General features: G+C 55.3%; 1 protein-coding gene across 1 annotated transcript in view; it reads left to right on the top strand.

Annotated features, from left to right (window-relative positions):
- The first annotated feature begins 3229 nt into the window (after positions 1-3229).
- SLC45A4 (solute carrier family 45 member 4) overlaps positions 3230-19434 on the top strand; it is a 70205-nt gene continuing 54000 nt past the window's right edge. Inside the window, exon 1 of the mRNA XM_032468124.1 lies at positions 3230-3500. The gene's annotated coding sequence lies outside the window, so the exon portion shown is untranslated. The remainder of the gene's footprint in view (positions 3501-19434) is intronic.

Consider the following 19434-nt stretch of genomic DNA (forward strand, 5'->3'; position numbering starts at 1 on the left):
TCTTAGGCCCTGGAAGTCCATGGAGGAGGCAGACATAGCCCTGCTCCAAGGGTCCCCATGGGAGGTGGGGAGAAGGCAAGTTTGCACAAGAGGCCATGGACACTTCCCACAAGTGTCCCTGCCGGTCATAATGCTTACAAATGAGGACACAGGATTGGCTCCATAATTTGTTTAAAATTATTAAGACTTGAAAGAGTGACAACAGAGCAGTAAAACAGGAGTGGAGCTCTTCTGAGTCTAGGTTGCACACCTGTGACAGGTAGGTGCCCACACACACCCTGCTCTGGAGCCAGGCCAAAGCCCAGGACAAGAGGACTTCCCACATGTCAAGCTCTTTCCTCACAGGACTGGGGGCCCAGTCACTCCACAGGGAGTGAGGAGAGGCTGCTGGAGGCCCCGCTGGCCCCATTCCTAGGCCCTCATGGGCGGCTAGATGGTGGGGCCACAGGCCACAGACACATTTCCCACTCTGTCTCAGCCAGCTCAGGCCTCTGCAATGAGAGTAGCAGAGTCTGGCTGACTCAGACAATGCACACCAGCTTCTCCCAGCTCTGGACACCGGGAAATCCGAGATCAGGGCTGGGGAGGCCGGGTTCTGAGGGGGCCTCCTCCCGGTTATGTTCACACAGCCTTCCTTGGTGCACGCACGCAGAGAGAGAGGAAGTAAGCTCTCTCCTGCCTCTTCTTGTAAGGACACGAGTCTCATCAGGAGGGCTCTCCCCTACCGTGACCTCATCACCTCCCAAGGGCTCACCTCCAAATATCATCCCATTGGAGGTAAGGTTTCAAGAAGAATTTTGGGGAGTTACAAATACGCAGTCCATAACACCTTTCCTGGTGGTGGCACCTGGATGAGGCCCTGGCTGGCTAGGCTGAGATGGAGTGCTGGTGGAGTGGCCCTGCCCTGGCCCTAGTGCACGTGCTTACGCACATACACACATACATACACACGTGCAGCTTTGGGCAAGTGCACTTTGGGGCCATACTTTTCCTTAATTTTGCTCTCCGTCCAATCTCTCTGTGGAGCTCCAGATGACAGAAGGAAATCCCATCTCTTTCATTCATTTACTGCTTCAGAAATTTATGGAGCACCCAGCGTTGGTCAGATCCTTCTGCTGGGCTCCGTGGCTGCAGTGGCTGGTAAGCTGCATTGTCTGTGCTGTCACTGCGTTGTGTGAATGTATCACGGTTTATACATCCATTCTACGGCTGATGGGTATTTGTGTTTCCCCCTCCACTGTGGCATCCTTACCGAGAGAGAGCAGATCCTGTTGTCAGCTCTTGTCCTACCTAGAACCTGGCATAGTACATGGCCCGTGGCAAGCATTCAGTCATCAGTTGTTGAATGAATGAAAATAAAGAAGCTTCAACAAATACAGCATTTAGTGAATACCAGTGCTTAACGAATAATCAAAGTTACTAAGTCCTTACTCTGTGCTCCTTACTTTTATGAAGCCTTTTGAAAAAGCATTATGTAATCCTCACGTTGACTTGTGAGCAACGTATTATCAGAAGTCTCATTTATAGATGAGGACTCTGAAAGATGAAGTCAGGTGCCCAAGACCATGCAGTTGGCACACAGGACTGCCGGAATTACTTCTGCCTCCGTCCTCTGGACACAGGAGCCAAAACCCAATAGGGCAGGTAGATAGACAGTTATGAGCAGCCAGGACACGTCAGGTGCCACTTTCTGCTCTTTATCTATACACTCCTGATGTTCTTTTTAAGCCCTCACTGAAGTGTCACATACACATGTGATGAATACACAGCTGGAGAAAATGTCACAAACTAAACACATCCGTGTAATCAGCACGCCAGACATTCCCTTCGAGGCCTTGCTCTGGCACCCCTCTCTCCAAGGTTAATCACTATCTTGACTTCTATCACCATTTACCTACACGTCTACCAGTTTATATACATGGAATCCTGCATGCTTTAGGGTTTGACTTTTTTATTCCTCATGTGTGAGAGTCATCCATATTGCTGTGTGTAGTTATAGATTATTCATTGTCATTGCTTTGTGTGAATATACCACAATTTATGTATCCATTCTATGGTGGATGGGCATTTAGGCAACTTCTACCTTCCGGCTATTAAAAATGGAGCTGCTATGAACAGAAATAGGATCATATAAGGTATGCATCTAGGAGGCTTTACATAGAATCAAGTACTTTTAAACAGATTTCCAAGGTGGCTGCAATACTTTGCATCCCCACCAGTGTATGAGAGTTCCAGTTGCTCCACTTCCTTGTCAACACTTAATATTGTCAGATCTCCCCATTTTTACTGCTCTGGAGGCTGTGCAGTGCACCCTTTATTTCTAAATACCTTCAGCAACCCCATGAGACGGATTTTATGATCTCTATATTACAGATGAGGACACCGCGGCTCTGAGAGGTGAAGCAATTTCTCTAGAGCCACTTAAACCCTGACATAGGCGCAGCGCTGTCTGATCTCAGCCCAATTTATCATGTTTCTCCGTTTGTCAAGCTCCTTTCCCGACCTTGTCCCCAGGGTTTCCTAGCAGCCCCATCCTACGGAGTATAGCCATTCTACTTGCTGGGTGACACGGGATCCGTGCCCTTGGCATGGGTCGGGCCGCGAGCGGAAGCCTCGGGGTCTGGGGTCCTGCCCAGCTCTCCAGGGCGCTCCTCCGCTGCAAGGGGCAGGGGCGCACTGAGCGTGGAAGATGCGTGAGGCGTGGGGAGAGGGAGACGGCTCATGGCGAGGTAGGAGGGTTTTGTAAGAGACCCAGAGCTGGGTACGAAGGCGGTCGCACCTAGGGGCGGAGCCCACCCCGCCCATCACGGGCTGGGGGCGGAAGGTTGGGAGGAGGGTGTTTGCAGAGGGGCTAGGCTGTTGGCGGGCGCGAGGCTCTCCCGGCCCCTCTGCGCGGAGGGCGTTTGGGGAGAGAGAGGAGTGGGGAGAGGCGGGGGCTGCAGGTTCTCCTTCCCGCCGCTACCTAGAGGGACGCGACCGGAGTCGGGGTTCAGGGCTCTCGATGAGGGTCTGCTGCTCAGGCCGCGAGGAGCGGGGGCTGCGATCGCGCAGCAGCCCCTTCCCACAGGCAGAAGGCGGGACGGGGCCAGGGGCGGGGCCAGCCAAGGGGCGGGGCCTCGCCCAGAGGGGCGGGGCAGTGTGGTGGGCGGGGCGCACGGCGACCAATGGGCGCGAGAGACGCAGGTCCCGCCCCGACCCCCCGCGGCGACTGCTGCATAGTCATGAGCGCAGGCCGGCGCTGCGTCAGCGGAAGCGGCGCGAGGCGGCTGTTTCCGACCTGATAAAGCGGCGTTGTCCTCGCGCGCCGACCGCAGCCTCGTAGCGCTCCCTCTGCGCCCGCTTCGCTCTCTGACTGACCGCCCGGCCGGCCGGCCGAGGAGCAGCCGCCGCCGGGCCCCGCCGCCGCCGCCCCCGGAGCGCCGCGCCCCCGCTGTCCCCGCCCGGCCCGGCCCGGCCGCCCAGCCGCGCCGCCGCCCCGCGGCCCCGGCCGGAGGAGACAGGTGAGCGGCCGCCCCGCCGGCCCGCCGCCCCCGGCCGCGCACCTGGGTGCCCGGCACCTGCCGCTCCCTGACCCCACCCCCACACGGCTGCGGCCTCGAGCTCCGGGTCCCTCTCCTGGCTGCCTGGCATGTCTTCCCCGGGGAGGAGACGTCCAGGACGCGGCCAGCCGGCTGGGCACCCGCCCCCGTCCTTGACCTGTTCCTTTCTGCACCCGGACTGCACCTGCCCCTCCTTATCTCCGCCCACCCCCACCCGGCCTCCTGGAGTATCCCGGGCCCTTCCTTGCGGTGTGCACCTTCCCACGGACCCTGCCCTGGTCCCATCCCTCAGCATCCCCACCCCTGTCTCCTCGAATTATTCTACCTGGAGGGAAGCCTGGCTCCTCCATCCGACCCTGCCCTGCACCCTCGGCTTGACATCACCAACTTCTGAGAGTTCAGCCTCTGTCGCCTCTGCCTGAACCCCCAGCACACTCACGCCCTCAGCCCGCCTAGCCGGGCTTCCACACCTGGGGCTCGGAGCTGCCTCCTGGGCTATGCTTGTTTTTGTCTTATCTGCACTGTCCCCTGGTCTGTCCCTTTGAAGACACCTCCTACAGCCAAGCTGCCCCTGGAGGAGAGGGGCCAGTGCATCTCTGCAACCAGGTCCAGAGCTCCTGCTCTGCAGAAGTCCCGGCACGTTATCTGCGTCTCAGCACCACTTTCCCTTTCCCGTGCTGCCTGCGCTGCCCAGAGCTCTTGAGTTTAACCCATTCCTCCCCAAGGTGTGTTGCTCTTGATCGGGTTCCTTGGGAGCAGCAAAGGGCTTTATCAGGGGGTGTATGTCAAAATGGGAGGGGTGTTGGTTTGGAAAAAGCACAGCCTCCAGGTTAACCATAGTGATTCTGGGTGTGTGGCAGGGGAGCACTTGATCTAGGGAGTGTGAGTTTTTTTTTTTTTTTCTTTCCCAGTGGGGCACTGATGGGTCAGACTGAGCCACCCAGCCCCATCGGATACCCCAGCTGACTCCAGCAGAAGAGGCCCTGTCGCTCCTGGTTATTGGGGCATCTCCTAGCCTAAGGCCTGGGAAGGGAGGAGGGTTTAGAAGATGAGTGATTGAAGCAGTTGTTTTGGGGTCAAATGATCGTCAGCATCGAAGCCCATTTCTCCAGGGAAAACCCAGATCGATCTTCCCGGCATTATGCGAGTGTGCCCTGCTCTTCCCTGCAGCCGTTCCCCTTCTCCCATCCACAAAAGGCAGGTAGGGTGTGGGGGAATCTTTCATCTCTTCCATTCTTTGCTTATAGTAGGAGAAAAAGGAAGAAAATCAAAAGCTGAGGGTTGTTTTACTGAGGAAGAAATGTAACAAATGTCTGGGGCTCAGAAACAGTAGCTCTAGCCTCCTTTAAAAAATGCATACTCTTCACTTTGCTGCTAGATCTGAATTCTATACTAAAAGGAAGAGTTAAGTGTTTATAATCTGCTTGAAGGTGGGGAGGGTCAGCAGCTGTGCCCTGGAGCGCTGCAGGCCCCAGGTGGGAAGACGCAGGCCGCTGAAGGACACCAGTGCTTCTGGAGAGGGGGTGGGGAATAGGTGGTCTTAAAAACCAGGAATTTCAGTCCCATGCAGGCTAATTGTTTTTTATGGGCAGCAGCTGTAAAGGAAAGATGGGGCTTGATGGAGATGCATTTGAAATGCATATTAGGTATTTAGTGGTGGGCGTGTGTGGACTGGGTGTCTCCCTGGGGCGGCTGCCTGGGGGGCTCCGGGCCTTTGAGGGTTGCTGGCTTCCCTTGCAGAGCTGTGTGCTGCAGTCTTGGCCCATGTCGTGTGGTGAAAGCGGAGCAGAGATGGGACTGGGTAATCTCCAAGGTGGCTTGTAGTTTCCACCCTTCTGGGGCTGTCTCTACCCTCAACTTTGCTTATCAGAGAGTGGGAAGGGGCAGGAGGAGCTTGGGAACGGGACTCTGCCCACTCGGAGCCGGGAGATCCCACCCTGCAGGTCTGCAGGGGAGGAGGGGCTGCGGCAACAGCAGTTCCCCCATCCCCAGTGGAGGAAAGGAACCCAACTAGGTATTTTAGCCAGCAGCTAGTTTCCTTGGTGTTGCGTTGGTTTTATCCATGTTGTCAGAGGGATGGTGGGGAGGAGAGAGGATGGCCTTGCAGGAGTCCTGGCTGTGCTATCATTTTCTGAATGTGGTGCCTATCTGTCCCTGTCACTCGTCTGCATCCTCTGCCCTCTCCTGCTCCTGCTGTGGGGCCCAGAAGCCCAGCCCTGCGTAGCCGGCAGGGGTGGTTTGTGACTAACAGCCTCTCAGCGTGGCACAGGGTTGAGGGCGTCTGGGTGAGCGCCGTAGGTGGCGGGCAACCCCAAATTGCCGTGCCCTCCTCGGGAACACCCCTGGCAGAGCCGGGGCTGTAATTTACGGAGCCGGAATGTGCTGGAAGCCGCGTTCCTACAGAGGTCGGGAGAGGATGCTGTCCCGTGCCCGCGTCCTCTGGTTTCCCAGCTTTTTTTTTTTTTTTAATCGCAGCATCATTCTGCGGATGAAGGTGCACTCCGCGAAACACCATTGGGGGGATGGCCTCCACTCCAAGCCAGGCAATAGGAGAGCAATTTAGCTTTGCTGAGTGGAAATCTGACCAGAGGAGAAAAGCCTCTCAGATTAACAGCGGCCATATAGAAAGGAGGGGGTGGTAGAGGACCCCAGAGCCAGAGCCCGAGTCCCACTGTCCGCGGGGTCTCCCAGGCCAGGGCCAGGCCCGCGGCCCCTCCCCCACCCACACCCAAACAAGGTCCGCTTGTTTAGATTAGCTTAATTATCCCACCAAAATCAATGAACAAGGATCTTTTTAAACGTAGAACTTTCAAATGTGCTTTTAGTGGCTTTTCTTCCCCCTTTAAGGTATCAAATGCTAAGCCTTTGTGAAATGAGGCACTCTGAGCAAGCTGGGAGATGGTGGACCTTTTTAATACACACGCAGAGGAATCTTCCTGCCTCCAGCCAGACCAGTGTACACAGTGGTCGTTTTTCAACCCACTGCCACTTGGGTAGCAGTGACTTTGGAAATGTTTACTGGGGGCCTAATAGTGTTTGTGAACCTGTTTTCTTGGCAAGTGACTTTTAGACGAGGCCTTTTAAGAAGATTAAGATCCACAGGCTGGCAAGGCAACAGCTCCATCATCCCCGGTTGTTTTCAGATGTTCCTTTTACACCTGGTTTCCCCAGCGGCCCTCCCGCAGCAGTTCCCACCTCAGCCTCCCAGGACGTCAGAAGTGTGGTCAGGTGGCCTGCCTGGGTCATTTGTTGAGCATGCTCATGTTGAGTTAAGCACACTGCTAGCTTTTTGAGAGAGATTTGGGAAAGAAGACAGATCCCCAAGGTTGGTGAGAAGGGCTCTGGGTTCTGGCTGGTGTGGAAGCCCAGGCGAGGTAGAGGTGATCAGAGTAAATAGCAGAGTCTGTCGGGGGCTCCCAAATGCAGGAGTGGGGGTGCTGACTGCCCCAGGGTGGGATCCCCTCGCAGCTGGAGGGATTTGCAGAACCACTTCAAGTTACGAAGCGTGGCTGTCTTGCCCTCCCACCTCTGCCTGGCCCGAAGCCCGGGGAGGGAAGCTTTGTTCCACCTAGGTTGTTGATGTCTGCATCCTCCCAGACCTGCTGAAGGGCTTTGCTGGCAGTGAGAGGAGAACAGCATTCCTGGACCAGTGCCCGAAAGGCGCTCTGTTTTGCTGCGTTCGGGGAGTACCTTCCAGCCTGGGGTTCTGTGGTGCAGCTGGTTTTGAGTTACTGGAGTTTGCTGGAGGGGCCTCTCCTGGGGTTCTGCCTTTAAATCCTGGAGTCAGTTAAATTGGTCGGCGACCAGGTTCTTCCCGTTTCAAAGAAAGGGAAATCTTGGGTGCAAAATTCATAGCAGACCCTTAAAACAGGTAAAGAAGTATTGGAACAGGTCCTTATTATCTAGTCCAGGTGTAGTGGTGGCTGTACTGTTTCATACAGATCTTGCTACTCAGTTTTAAGCAGCCACCTGGACATTGTAAGGCCAGAAAACAGTAAATAAGCTCCTCATTGCCAACATTTCAGTCACTGTTTTGGGAAAATGTATTTATCCAAAAGAGTACGACTTTTGGTTTGGAAGGGGTAGGGGACCTTTTTCCATCAATTATTTTGAGCGGAGGGGTTTTGACATCTCTGCAGCAGGGATGAGCTTGTCTGTCCAGTGGGCATGGACACTGGGCGGGGGGAGGGGAGCACCAGCTGAGTGAGTAGTAGGCGGTCCTTTCATCACTGCGACCGGTTACCTTAGGACAACATCAGAGTTAACGCTGCCTCAAAGAAGAGATCTTCAGACACTTTTGCTCCTGTTCTGTAAAATAACTGAAGAACTTTGGGTGTATTTTTAAGCTGACATCTAAACGTTTTCTTGCTAATATTAAATTGGCGTAAAAGATGTAATTTCCAGTTTATTATACGTAGACATTTAAAATAACTATTATATTGCCCTTAAAAGTTTCTAATGTTAAAAAAATTTTTTTAAGTTTTAATGTTGAACACTCATAACGATTTGATAACCTGCATCACCCGTTAAAAAAGGAGCAAACTGTTCTTAACAGTTGTCACCCAGGCATCTTCTCTTCCTGAACCTGAACCTTTGCTCCGTCTCCCCTCGTGGAGTTTTATTCTAGTGTCATGCACTTTTATACTTGAAAGCCTTTTATTGATCATTCGTCACACTTCTCTGTTGCAAAAATATACATAAACTGCAATTTAAAGCATGTCTATGATCATAAGGCTCTGTTAATTCCAGAAGAATTTTTTGTCACTGTAAATGTCATCAGTACAAAATTGATCATGGAAGCAAAAATGTATTGATCTTGATAAATAATTACTGAATGCACAAAATAAAAATACATTGGAGGAGTGTGTCTTACAGAGCTGGTTGGAGATCTGTTTAAAGTGCCTCAGTGAGAGGCATTGTCCGCCTGCCCTTGGCGCCAGGTATGCACTTGCTACAGGAACATTCCCTGAGAGAGTGCCTTCTGCCAGGGGAAGGGAGAGTGTGGAGGCAACCTAGGTCTCAGGCACTTCAACACTGAAGGTCTGTAGGCTGTTTCTCAAAGTCGCCCGCGCCTGAGAACCCCGGGGACGTCTTTGCGTTTGACACCTGCTGGAAAATGCCTCTGCCGTATCACACTGCTGTGCTTGGTGGACGGAGGGGTAAAGAACTCTTCGCCACTTCATTAAATTATGACATCAGTGCTGGCCCACGTGTGCTTTAACGTTTAATTACATGTTTTCTAGATGGGCTGTGTCAAAGGGCAAGAGATGACACGTCCCGTAAGTACGTGTGCTACGGCTCATGGCAACGCGTGTTTTTAAATTGAAGTGTAGCTGATGTACAATGTTGTGTTAGCTTCTGGTGCACAGCGCAGTGATTCAGGTGTCCATGTAAATATGTGTATATTCCTTTTCATTTGCTGTTTCATTATAGGCTATTTCAGTGTATTGAATATAGTTCCCTGGGCTACACAGTTGGACCTTATTGTTTATCTGTTTTTGGCAATGCATTTTTATTTGATTGGGTTAAAATGTAAGCATGTAGAATTGTGCTTTGAGTTAAATTTTAATTTTCCAGAAAGAGGTGTTAGAAGCGGAAAAGACTGCTTGGCTGGGCTTTGGATTCCAAAGAGGTTTCCGCCCCGCAGGAATCCAGTAAGCCTGCTCTGCCTGTCTCCCTTCTCCAGGCAACAGTGAGTGTGTTCCGGGAGGGGAGTGTTGTCTTCTTGTCTCTGGGGTGGGGGCCGCTCTGGGTTGTGAGAGGCTCCTAGGGGTGCAGAGGAGCCTGGCGGGTCCGGGTTGGTGAGAGTGGGGCCTCTCTCTCCCTGGGCGGTGGGCTGAGGTTGGCGTCAGTTCCCAAGAACTCGCTCAGAGCTGCTCGGCAGTGCTGGGCTGCGCTGCTCTTGGGTAAACTGGAGATGCTCTTGAAGCATGAACATTGACCGTTTGTAGCCTAAAAGCCAATTGAAATCTGATATGAAAGTAAGTTTAGTAATTAAGACACAACAACACGTTGCTCCACCTTCATGCCCTGAAACAGAAAGTGCTCTGGATTGAGAGCTCTAGAGCTTCGTGTCACGGGATAGTTATGACATGTGGGGGTTCCAGGTGACTCGGGGCCTCTGCTCGATCCGCTTTGTCGGGGCAAAGGCAAGCTGCTCGCCCGGCTCTTTGGATTTTGGTAACGTGGGTCCTCTTGGAGTTTTCCCTGTCTTCTGTCCCCAGGTCTGGCCATTGAGAGTCCACTTACGAAAGCTTCACTTTGAAGGCGGACTTGTAAATACTCGGGACGCCATGTGTTTCCCCAGATTGTGAGGCAGTGCCTTTGTTTCTAGAGATAAGCGAGCTAGTTCCAGGATCTCGTTCTAGGAACCCTGTGGGGCATCTAACTGGGGAGGAGGCGGCCGGGCAGCGTGGCCTTGCCCCTCACCGCCACCGCACCCCGGCTCGAGGAGGGATGAGGCGCCTTGGAGTGGGCACCTCCGTTGATCCTGGAAGCATAAATCCCTGTTTGTGCTTTCTTGGCATTTCAGGCCTTGATGCTAAAATCAAGGATTAAGGCTCTTACAACAAGGGCTTAGAGACAGGCTGGGGCTGCTTACATGGAGCCGGGGCGCGCGGTGACCCTGCCCAGTGGGGTCACCAGAAATGACCACCTCACCTGGGGCTTGGCTGCAGTAGTGGGCTCGCTCCACTGCCACCCCTGCCGGAATACTGCAGGAACTGTCAGTGCTTTCTGATGCCTGTTTTTGTAAAACCCGCTGCATTAAAAGCTTGGCCGACGAAGGCCCTCCCCACCAAGGCCTGCACACCACTACCCTCTGCTGGATGGAGCCCGTCCTCCCAGGGGACGGCCAGGGCTGCCTCTGCCGGTCTGCGTGCCCATTTGAAGGCAGCCGTGATGTGATGCTGGGGAGGGAAGGTGGGGCTGAGGCTGTCTTGTTCTCCCATTTACCGGCGTGGGCTCAACAAGCCTAGTGGGACGGGAGCGGAACGGAAGCTCAGGGCTGTTTAAAATGTGGCTGTCAGCACAGCCTTGAAGTACTCAGATGTCTGATGTGTTCTTAATTCTTAAGAGGATGGGGGGCGGGGCTGTGCCTTTTATTCTGCAGCAGGAGCGTTGTAGTGCCCAGTGCTGTGCCAGGAGCATCAGCTCCCAGGCTGGGCCATCCCGGCCTTTGTGACCTTGGCCCAGAAGCCGCCCGCTGCTCCGAGCTTCAATGTCTGTGAGAACCTGGGGAACATAATGAGTATTTGTTCCTGGCCCTTCGCAGGCCCTGAGAAGTAACTGATAGAGGGCTGGGGCTGTGCAGAGCAGTCGGCTTATTCTCTAACAGCCCGGGGAAGGCTGCTGCATTTTACAGAGAGGAAAAAGAGGCACAGAGAGGTTAAACAACTTGGCCAGAGCCACACAGTAAGTGGCCGAGCCTGGGAGCTCGCCCTGGAGCTTGCCCGTGGGGGTGCTGGGCCTGAGGCCTTGGGTCTCCTGCGGGCCGCTGTCAGCCTTGGGGCTGCGGGCCGCCTCCCTCCATCCAGATGGAAAGCTGTGGTCACCGGGTGGCGAGAGTACATGTGTTTCTGAAGTTTGGGGATCATGACTTTCTCCAGTGCTGTGACTGTGTCACAATGTTGGTAAGTTTTTGCAGAATGAAACAGCTTTTCACATCAGCTGAATGCAAAGTAAAACTGGGACCGTTTTTCAACAAGTGAACTGGCTGGTGACCATTACACTGACGATTTAAAACTGAGAGAGAAAGGACAGAAGCTTCGTGGGGCGTCACGGCGATGCAGGTGACGGGGCACCGCGGGCCAGGCTCTCGGTGACGGGCAGTGTTGCCGCCTGTTATCAGTCCTTGGTCTATCCCTGACTGTTAGAGTGACTTCTGCAGAGAGGCCGTGCACTGATAAGAATCCTGTGGACGACGTCTGTTCGTGGTTGTGAAGTTCAGATAGGCTTTCAATTCAGTTCCGTGGGTCTGTGGGAGGGTCTGGAAGCCAGGTGAACGCAGGCCGTGGTTTCTGCCTGGCTCCCGTATGGTTTGGGGAAATAGTTTTAACCATGTTGATATGGGCTTCCTTGTGGCCGCTCAGACCCTTGTCCATCTGGGGATTTATCCCTGCCTGCATGGTTCTGCTGGGCTCGGAGCACTCCAGACGTGGCCTGGGGTCCCAGGCCTGCCTCTTCACGGCCCTGCCAGGGCCCCTGCCAGGGGGCTCGCTGTGGGGGCTGGAGGGGAGTTCCTGCTGCTCTATAGGCTGGGAGTCCTGGGTGCACTTGACTTTAACAACAGGGGCAGGGGTAGCTGGGGATTCATACTTCCTAAAACGCATGGGTTGTGCAAGGAAGGTTCCAAAAGGAGCAGTTTCTGAGCTTCTTCCTGAGGCCCCTGTGTGAGCAGGGTGGAGACTCCCATCAGTAGCTCTGATGAATGGAGTGGCCATTAAGACCAGGGGGCCTGACGCTGTGAGCGTTGGTGTGCCTGGGTGGCATCCATCCTCTCTGAGTGTTTACGGGGTCCTCACAGCCCCCAGGAATCCCTCGGACCTGTATCAAGCACCTGTATGTACATGAGCCAGGTTTTCTGTGATGGGCCACCTAGATTCAGAGTTCATGCCTGAATTTGCCAACTGTCTACACAGGAGCGGTATCCCCATTTTATAGTTGAGAAAACTGAGGCCCAGAGACCGTAAGAAATCCACCTGGAATTTTATCTTCTGGTTGAATATCTCTGCTGGAAAATGTATAAGGGACAGTGGGAGATGCAAAAGCAGTTTTAGCCTAAGCAGAGGTGCCAGCTGAAGAATAAGACACAAACAAGGGTGATGGTGCAGTGCTCATGGAACACACGGAAGAATTATTACCATCTTCAGGTGAGCGTATTTAGGGAGGGCTTCTTGGCAGTGGAGGCTTTTATCACGGTCTTGGGCAGAAATAAAGCCTGACTGTCAAGGTCTGAAGATGTGGCTGCTGCTTTGGATGGTGGAGGAGGGACACACCTTCAACCACATTTATTTTGATGAATGACGACCCTGCCTGGGTTGCCGCCAGGTCCAAGACACCACTGAACTTGGGCAATGGCCTTGCCAGAGCACGACCGCCAGGTCAGCTGAGGGGGGCAGGGGCTCTGTGCCAGAGCAGGGGGAAGGGGGGGACAAGGCCAGACTGGGGTGGGTGCTGGACACATGCTGGGTGGTGTGGCGCCCTCGAGCTTCTCAGATCCTTTCAACTTAGAAACACTCTGTGCTGTGCGTGGCTTTTCTGGGTCCTGACTGCCCTGCTGCTGCGGCCTGGTTGGTGGGAAGGAGCTGCCTTCAGCAGTGTGTACATCGGGCACGTCCGGGTGGATACAGCTTGAGTGCATTTGCGTGCAGCCTGACAGCTCCTGTCCTCAGGGTCCCTGCGAGCTCTCGCTGCGGCGGGGGCTCTTGGGGGCAGCTCAGGAGCTCAGACCGGGAAGTTGCAGCTGCGTGATTGAAGCCTGCCCCTACCAGGGGTCCCCAAGGGAAGCTGGGTGCTCCCTGCCTTGGTTTCCATTGCACAGTAGCAGGTGGGGGGGCTGGAGAAGCCACCCCTCAGACCTGTCTGTGGTTGAGGTCCGTGCCCTGCACACCGAGCTTCTGATAACATTTAAGCTTAAAACAGCCCTTGATGAATGTTATTCTCATTTTTAAAGTGAGATATCCTTACCTATGTTAACGAGACTGAGAGACTGGCGCGGCTCACCTAACTGGAAGTTGATGACTCTGGGAATTCTGGCCAAGCACCAACTTGGGCCGTACCTGCCAGCTGATAGCAGGTAAGGAAGCCCAGGCCAGGAGCAGGGAGGTCCCGCAGAGGCTGGGACCCGCTGCCTGCCCTAGGACTCTGTGACTTGGGACCCACTAGTTAACCTCTGTGAGCCTCAGGGCCTCCATCTGGAAACAGGCGTGGGGCGTGGACCGGGGAACTTGGAACTGTCTGGAAGCCCTGGGAGCGCCCGAGGTCCCTCCACAGCCAGTCCACACTCCCTGGTCACGCTGGGCCTCGCTGCCCGAGGGCTGCCTTCCCACCGGCTTCTGTGGCTCGCTTGCACCCTGACTGGTGCCCCCTCCTGCCCGTTGTGTGTGGCGCGGCCCGCCTCCCTTGCTGGGAGCCAGCGCCTTTGAGCAGAAGACCGACCTCTAGGCTTGGGGCCCTCCTGAAGCCCACCTGGGAGGTCTGTGCCCTGCTCTGGGTGGGTGGGTGGGGTGACTGGGTCCTCGCTGCTGCTCGCAGGTCATGGTCCTCACCTGTGAACCCAGTTGCTGGAGTGCCCTGGAGGATGAAGTGAGGTAGCCCAGGTGCAGGCCAGCCCCCGGGAGGTGCCCGGTAAATGCTGACCTGGGAGTCAACTCTTGTCCGTGCTGCCCGGCCTGGGGGAGTGCCTGACGTCCCCTGGACGCCTGCCTGTCCTCAGAGTCTGAAGCGGGTCCAAGTGGGGCCCTTGAGTGGCTCTGTTCCCCAGGCTAACCTGCCCTTGTCTGAGCCAGGGCCTGAGGGACAGTCCCTGTTAACCTTGTGTGTGCCATGTGGTGTCTCTTGGGATCATAGTTGATGCCAGCTTGTGGTCAGTAGGCACCTGTCACGCCACCACTGTCCCCACAATGGCAGTTCTAGAGTTATGGCTGGTCACTGCAAGGACCAGTGCTAATGTGCCCTTGGCCAGAGAAGCCCCCTAGGGCTCCGTGGGTCCTGGGTTGGACCAGCAGGGACCTTGTGTCCTGCCTGTGCTGAGCCCTGCCCCGCTCCGCTTCCCTCTGCTGCCCCTCAGGCCCGGGCATTCCAGAACAGGCTCTGATTGGTGTTGCCCCCCAACTCCCTGTACTGCCCTCTTCCCCCCGCTTACTCAGTCAGCATCCACGAGCTCTTACTGCGGCCTGGGCGCGGGGCCGATGCGGGAGTTGACATCAGGCAAAGGCAGACAGGTCCGTGCCCTTGCGGTGGGTGGACAAGACCTGTGTCCAGCGACCCCAGACCTCTGTTCACTGCCTGTTTTCAAGGGTGGAGGCAGGCCTGTGCCCTCTGGCCCTGCTGGAACACCATCCTAGCTTTCCAGCGCAGGGTGCAGGGGAGGGGTTGCCGCCTGAGACCCTGGTCCCTGGGCCCAGGACCCTCCTGGTCAGAGTCTGGCCTGGCCCCTTCTTATTTTTGCCATGAGCTGGTCTTGAGCCCTAAACCAGGAATCCTCAGCCTTTGTTTCAGATCTTTCTTTCTCACTTTTTCTTTTGCAGATTTCACCCCAGAAAGATCTTGTCTAGATTTGCATTATGTTCCTATTGCAGGACTGTTTCATACACGCTGCATTCATTTCTAAGCATAACTGCCCTCTCCCCACAACACTGGAAGCCAAGCCCAAAGGGAACACACAAGGCTGTCTGCAGTGGCGCCTCTGTGGCTCCATCTTGCACTCTGTGGAGCACAATGCGTTTTCCCCACGCTGTGTGTGTGATATGAGTAAATTGCTGTCTTCATAGTGAATTGCTAATTTACACTGAACGGGGCTTGCACGTCTAGTTTGTGCGGAGTTGCCTTTAGGTTCCATTTTCCTTGCACTGACCCAAGTGACTCCACGCTTGTGGCTGTCTGATACCCATTTCCGATGATTCCCGGTCAGTTTGGGCCCTGAGGGCACAGGCCTCTTGTCTCCGAATCTGCTTACACAGCCTACTTACTGTCTTGTAGCCGAGGATCAGTTTCCAGACTGACAGGTTTTGTCTTGAGTTGGTAACACACTGATGGAGAACGTCCGAGCCCCTCCATCATCCTCGCGTAGGGGTGCGGGTTTCCACGCCCCATGGTGACTGCGTGTGTGTCAGTGTTGTGGGGTGGGGGTGGTGTGCTGTTGTATCTGTTCTGTCTTGTTGGCAGGAAGCAGATGGCATCCTCAGCAGAGCCAGGGGGTTTAGAAAGGCCCATACGAGGGGTGGGCGGGGCTAAGGGACACCAACAGTGGGGGTAACGCTCTGCAGGGCTCGCCTGCTGCTGGGAGCCTTCCGAGCCTGGCCCCAGGGGCACAGGAAGGAACAGCGACCAGAACCACTCGAGAGAGGGTCTGTGGGAGACAGGGTGGTCTTCCATGGAGGGGCCTGGTCCACCAGTGGTGACCTGTCAGGTTGGGAGCTCAGGAGCCCAAAGCCCCTGCTTCTGCTGCTCGGCCCCTGGGCGCAGTGCACCTGCCTGTGGTCCTGGCCTTCCTGCTGCCTGGCGCGGCTCCCTTTTGGCGGGAGCTGACGGCTGTGGGTTAGGGTAACTTGGGGTCTTGGCAGTGTAGCTGGGAAACCCAGGCTGGGCAGGCTCCGGGGTCCAGGACCCAGGCGTGACCTTGCTCAGCATGTGTTCAAGCCCCATGGGTGACGGCCGCGTTCTCATTTTCCAGGGCTGCAGGTGGGCTTCGTTTTCTGCAGGGCAGCCCTGGAGCTACCTGGGGAGCCGCAGTGCGTGTGCGCCCAGTGTGCAGGGGGAGCTTGGATGAGGCCTTGGCTAGATCAGGGTCTGAGCTGTGGTCCCAGCGCCTGGCAGACAGCTCCGGAGCCGGGCGAGGTGGTCTGAGGGAGACAGGCGATGCCTGGACCCCTCATCTGAACTCTGTGTGCGGATCAGATTAAGGTATTATGTGGAGGGCGGCTCGTGTTTGGTTATGAAACATGAGACCAGTGTTTTGCTGACCTGTTTTCTCTCACTCAGTCTTTCCCCCGCTGGGTCTGTCCTGGGTTACTTTTCAAAATGAATGCGCTAATGCAATACACAGAAGGCTCAAAACAAGCCCATTGTCACCCCGGCGAGCCGAGTAAGTCACGTTCATCTGGGACTCTGCTGCAGACGCCAGGGCTTGGCTGGCTTGCTCCACTTCCTCTGACAGAGTGGCAGGCCTTTACTCGTAGCGGTGTGTGCTTGAGTCCTTTCCTTTAGGGTCAGTTCTAGAAACTGTGGTTTGATCTTTGCTGTCTGATGTCACCAGGTGTGTGTGTTTGAGCTTCAGAAAATTCTCAGCTCTGTAATGCTCTGGGCTGGCCCTTGGAGTTTTTCCTAACTTTAGAGTCCATCTTGCTGCTTTTCTTTGTTCTTATCTGCCTTTTTTGTTTGTTTGAACCTAAATTGCTCAATAAAATTCTACAGGAAATTACAAAAGGAAGGACTGACTTTGAAAAATTATGAAAAGGTGATGTAACAGCCGTGTCACAGCAAGACTCCCTCTGGCCACTTGTGTGACTGTGTGCGCTTCCCCCTGCCCGTTTCCCCGAGTGGTTCTCCACCTTCTTGGGGGGCATGTATTCCTTTGGAAATGTGGTGAAGACTCTGGGCCTCTTTCTCACAAAAATGCAGAGACTCCACTTTGTGTGTCCTCTAGGAAGCATTCGTGGGTCTCCTAACACCTCTGGGGATGGTCCTCTGGCGCCTGTCTGAGGAGCCCTGTCTGGGGCCAGGCTGCAACCCCGCAGGGTGGGCCGCCTGGTCTGTCTTTGGAATCCCGCGTAAGCCTGTCGTCCAGCAGCTCTGGGAGGGGCTGGGCTGGGCTGGAGGTCAGCCCTGAGGGCGGTGACCCGAGGTGCTTCCTGGCTGTTGTGACCGGGGTGGGGCATCTGTCTCAGGGCTGGAGAGTCTAGAAGCCGAGGGCAGAGTGCCAGCTAGGGCGGCAGTGGGATGCTGTCGTGACGGTGACTTTGGGATGTTCCAGTTTACTTTGTGGGGAATGTGGGGTAGTTAAAATTAGCAGTGAGAGCCTCGGAGAGTCAAGGTTGTCCAAAAGAATTGAGCAGTGTTACACTGAGGTCAGACTCGGGGTGGCAGGTAGAGTTCCTGGCCCGAGCCGAGCAGAGGTGGAAGGGTCAGGCGTGCAGCTGCAGCTCAAGGCACCTTGGTGTCAGTGCTGAGGAGGGGCCGCTGGATAGGCCGCTGTCTGCGCTGCGCCTCTGTGTAGTTAACCCCAGAGCCAGATGTGTACCACGGCCTGTAGATGCCCTGGCTTTAAAATATACGGTCCGCCCTTCACATCTGCAGGTTCTGCATCTGGGATACAGAGAGCCAACTATATAATGCAGTTTTATAGGATAAGGACCGGAGTGCCCGTGGGGAGTGCCGGAACCAGTCCCTCACGGATACCGAGAGACCAGTGTGTTCATTTATATATGGCATAGTGTTGTAGTGCGATGGAATCCGTCATATGTATGTGTGTTATGTTATGGTAAGTCATATATAATGTCTACTTAACTACAAAGTGTGGCATACTACGTGTGATGCTCGCAGTTACACACATGCAAGGCGTCTAACGCATAGTCTTATACCATGATGCGTATTTCCCTTACTGAGTGTTCTTTGGGGGGATGTCGTGTCTAGCTGTCCGACCCTCACCAGCTCGTTTCCACTGATGACATGAGGGACAGCGTGTCTTGCAGGGCTGTGGTGGAGGGCCTGAAGCTGCAGTGCCAGGCGTCCCCTGGGCCGGCTGGGCAGAGGGGTGCTTGGCTGACTCCTGACTCAGGAATGGGAGGGTCAGCGGAGGGCCTGCTTTGCCCCGAGTCTGTTTCCCTGGGCGAGCAGGAGGGCCAAGGACTTCCTCCAGGCCCCTCTGCAGAGGCAGCGGCCCCTGGGGCCCCGCAGGTCTGGTTGGGGGCCACTGAGTTCCTCTCTGGCCAGGATGTGAGATCCTTTCCAGCCCCACTCCTCTAAGCCAAGAAGAACCTGGAGTCCCACCCACTCACAGAATGGTGTCGCCGTGCTCTTCAGGTGCAGAGAGCCCTCCAGCTGTGGTGCTTCTCAGTGTCTGTCACCCCGTCTGCAGCCCTAGCGATTAGTCCCACCTGAGTGGGAAGCCACGGGTCCAGTCACATCCCTGCGACTGCAGGTGTCACTCTGGTGGTTGTCTGTTGTGTGTGAAGGGTGAAGTAAAGCTTGTGGTACCTGAGAATTTTGATGAGACCTGGTTTTAATTTCTTCCTTGAAAGGAACAAGCACAGCCGTCTCTTGCCCCCACCCCCCACCCCCCCGCAGCCACCTGGGGCTCTGCTCCTTCACAGGCCACGTTTCCACAGTGGGCGTGCACCTGCTGCCTGTCCGCCCCGTGAGCAAGAGTTCTAGATGCTTGTGTCCAGCTGCCTGCCTGACCTCTTTGGACAAGGAGGATGCAGGCTCCTGCCTCCCCCCGGTCTCTCGCCAGCGCGGGGAGGCAGCACCGTGGGCCCAGCACTTCTAATCCTGCATCTTCTGAGCAAGTGGCCTAGGGTCTCAGTTTTCTCATCTGTAAATTGGGGCTAAAACTAGTATTCACCACAGTGGACTGTTGCAAGCTGTGAGTGAGTTAATATATGCACAGCAGCTAGAATAGTCATTGGCTCACAGGAAGTACTTTCAGACTTTCGGCTACAATTACACACCCACATGGAGCAGCTAAAGATTCAGTACTACACAGAGATGCTGCAGTTCCCGAGAGGGAGTGGTGAGCTCCAGTGGGGGAAATTGGACCTCCCCGATGGGGGCAGTGCATCCTGTGTTGGATGCTGGAGTGCATGCCTTCGTGGCGGGGCAGAGCCAGCACCTCAACCTGCAAGAGTTTCGGGCCGGACCGGGCTGGGGCAGAGGGAGGCAGCTCTGGGCGAGGCTGGCAGGGGTGCTGACCGCTGGGCCGGAGCAGCACGTTTGGCTGCCTGTCTGGCAGGGGCCGTGGAATCTGGGAGGGTTGTGAACAGAAGGAGATGCCACTAGAGCAGGTGGTTCTGGTGGCCGTACTCACTGCCTGTGGGTTCCTTGTGTGTGGGGGCTGGGTCCCTGGTGCTGGGGTTGGGGGACCGGCTTAGAGCTGGGGCAAGGGAGTGGCTGGCCTGCTTAGAAGCAGAGGCTGAGATCCAGTTGGGAGGGTTGGAATTCTGGAAGCAGGCTGGGA

This window comes from Camelus ferus, chromosome 25 (assembly GCF_009834535.1).
Source record: "Camelus ferus isolate YT-003-E chromosome 25, BCGSAC_Cfer_1.0, whole genome shotgun sequence".
NCBI classification, from domain to species: Eukaryota; Metazoa; Chordata; class Mammalia; order Artiodactyla; family Camelidae; genus Camelus; species Camelus ferus.